Here is a 3,383-nt window from a genome sequence, read left to right as displayed (position 1 = left end):
TCGTTGGGGTGTATTGCGGTGATCTACGGAGATCTTCCACTCTCCCAAGCTTTTTGAGAAGCACAGCAGTGTTACTCTTGGGGTGATTTTCTCTGCCTCGTGATGACTGGGTGTTGTGTGCTGTCCATAGGTTAGTTAGGTTTAAGTAGTTTTAGGTTCTAGGGGACTGATGACCGTAGATGTTAAGTCCCATAGTGCTCAGAGCCATTTTACTCTTGGGGTCATAATGTGGAGAGCCATCTGGTATGACTCCTGGTCCTGCCTGGTAGTAACTGAGGGAACTCTAACAGCACAGCGGTACGTTACAGACAACCTGCGTCCTCGTTGGTTACCATTTTTCAGCAGGATAATGCTCGTCCACACATGGCAAATGCCTGTTCGAAATGCCTGCGTGATGTTGAGGTGATGCGCGGTTAAAGGCATCATGCCTCGGATTGCGCAGTCCCTTCCGCCGGAAGTTCGAGTCCTCCCTCAGGCATGTGTGTGTGTGTGTGTGTGTGTGTGTGTGTGTGTGTGTGTGTGTGTGTGTTGTTCTTAGCATACGTTAGTTTCAGTAGTGTTTAAGTCTAGGGACCGATGACCTCAGCAGTTTGGTCCCTTAGGAATTCACGCACATTTGAACATTTGATGTTGAGGTATTCCTGTGACAAGCAATATCTCCAGGTTTTGTCCCCAATGGAATGTCTTTGGGTTCAGCTAGGACGTCAACTCCATGCAAATGCCAGTATCCAAGGTATCAAGCAGCAGTTACAAAAGTTGTGGGTCAGGTCGCCTCAAGAGATGATACAACTGCTTCATGGTATCTTCCCCAACCAAGTTAGTGCTTGCATCAAGACCAGAGGGGATGCAACATCGTACTGACAAGGCAGTATAACTTTCTAAATCTAACTCGATTACACAACCAGTCAAATAGCATCACATACTCTCTCAAACAGCGAAGTTTCACTTTTTTTCCTCCCCTTCTGGGTGCTTCACTTATTTCTCTAGCTGTATATAACTGTCTCGAATAAATTTTGGCAAGTGGAACCTGTACGTTACACTCGAAAGAAACATCGAGTGTACCTCATAGAAACATAATAGCACCGCCACTGCTCCCAAGACGCAAACTACACTCCTGGAAATTGAAATAAGAACACCGTGAATTCATTGTCCCAGGAAGGGGAAACTTTATTGACACATTCCTGGGGTCAGATACATCACATGATCACACTGACAGAACCACAGGCACATAGACACAGGCAACAGAGCATGCACAATGTCGGCACTAGTACAGTGTATATCCACCTTTCGCAGCAATGCAGGCTGCTATTCTCCCATGGAGACGATCGTAGAGATGCTGGATGTAGTCCTGTGGAACGGCTTGCCAAGCCGTTTCCACCTGGCGCCTCAGTTGGACCAGCGTTCGTGCTGGACGTGCAGACCACGTGAGACGACGCTTCATCCAGTCCCAAACATGCTCAATGGGGGACAGATCCGGAGATCTTGCTGGCCAGAGTAGTTGACTTACACCTTCTAGAGCACGTTGGGTGGCACGGGATACATGCGGACGTGCATTGTCCTGTTGGAACAGCAAGTTCCCTTGCCGGTCTAGGAATGGTAGAACGATGGGTTCGATGACGGTTTGGATGTACCGTGCACTATTCAGTGTCCCCTCGACGATCACCAGTGGTGTACGGCCAGTGTAGGAGATCGCTCCCCACACCATGATGCCGGGTGTTGGCCCTGTGTGCCTCAGTCGTATGCAGTCCTGATTGTGGCGCTTACCTGCACGGCGCCAAACACGCATACGACCATCATTGGCACCGAGGCAGAAGCGACTCTCATCGCTGAAGACGACACGTCTCCATTCGTCCCTCCATTCACGCCAGTCGCGACACCACTGGAGGCGGGCTGCACGATGTTGGGGCGTGAGCGGAAGACGGCCTAACGGTGTGCGGGACCGTAGCCCAGCTTCATGGAGACGGTTGCGAATGGTCCTCGCCGATACCCCAGGAGCAACAGTGTCCCTAATTTGCTGGGAAGTGGCGGTGCGGTCCCCTACGGCACTGCGTAGGATCCTACGGTCTTGGCGTGCATCCGTGCGTCGCTGCGGTCCGGTCCCAGGTCGACGGGCACGTGCACCTTCCGCCGACCACTGGCGACAACATCGATGTACTGTGGAGACCTCACGCCCCACGTGTTGAGCAATTCGGCGGTACGTCCACCCGGCCTCCCGCATGCCCACTATACGCCCTCGCTCAAAGTCCGTCAACTGCACATACGGTTCACGTCCACGCTGTCGCGGCATGCTACCAGTGTTAAAGACTGCGATGGAGCTCCGTATGCCACGGCAAACTGGCTGACACTGACGGCGGCGGTGCACAAATGCTGCGCAGCTAGCGCCATTCGACGGCCAACACCGCGGTTCCTGGTGTGTCCGCTGTGCCGTGCGTGTGATCATTGCTTGTACAGCCCTCTCGCAGTGTCCGGAGCAAGTATGGTGGGTCTGACACACCGGTGTCAATGTGTTCTTTTTTCCATTTCCAGGAGTGTATTTATCAGATGAGGTCGGCAGTACTGTCAGATTGTCCACTGTATCGTCGCTAGATGACCATAAGTAGACGCGGGACGACATAGACAAAATTACCACTTGATAAACTTTAAATAAGAGCAAGATAATGTCCATAAGAAAGAGAAAGAACGTTGTTCAACATTACTGAGGCGCAAAACTTTGAAGATGTATCTCGTTGTGGTCGCCTGAGGTCAACAGTACCAGCTGGAGATCGTTACCTACAAATTATGTCTCTTAGGCACTCCACTCAGAATGCAAAAGAACTGTGTGCTGCCTTTTTAGGTGTGAGTGTGCATTGTGACCCACAGTACTAACCCCTTTTGCGCAAAGGAGGTGGGCAAGGGGACACCTGGAACAGAAACTGGATCAATGGCGTCGAGTCCTTTTCACCGACGATTTGCCCGAACTTGATGATCGTCGTAGAAAAGTGTGGAGGCGCCCAGGTACAAATGCTGCATGTTGTTATCAATGGAGAGACGTCTACAGACGTTAAAGTAACCTCTGGCGTGCCACAGTGGAGTGTTATGGGACCATTGCTTTTCACAATATATATAAATGACCTAGTAGATAGTGTCGGAAGTTCCATGCGGCTTTTCGCGGATGATGCTGTAGTATACAGAGAAGTTGCAGCATTAGAAAATTGTAGCGAAATGCAGGAAGATCTGCAGCGGATAGGCACTTGGTGCAGGGAGTGGCAACTGACCCTTAACATAAACAAATGTAATGTATTGCGAATACATAGAAAGAAGGATCCTTTATTGTATGATTATATGATAGCGGAACAAACACTTGTAGCAGTTACTTCTGTAAAATATCTGGGAGTATGCGTGCG

Source organism: Schistocerca cancellata, chromosome 3 (assembly GCF_023864275.1).
Source record: "Schistocerca cancellata isolate TAMUIC-IGC-003103 chromosome 3, iqSchCanc2.1, whole genome shotgun sequence".
Taxonomy (NCBI): domain Eukaryota; kingdom Metazoa; phylum Arthropoda; class Insecta; order Orthoptera; family Acrididae; genus Schistocerca; species Schistocerca cancellata.
The sequence above is the reverse complement of the archived record's forward strand: the minus strand, read 5'-3'. Positions refer to the sequence as shown.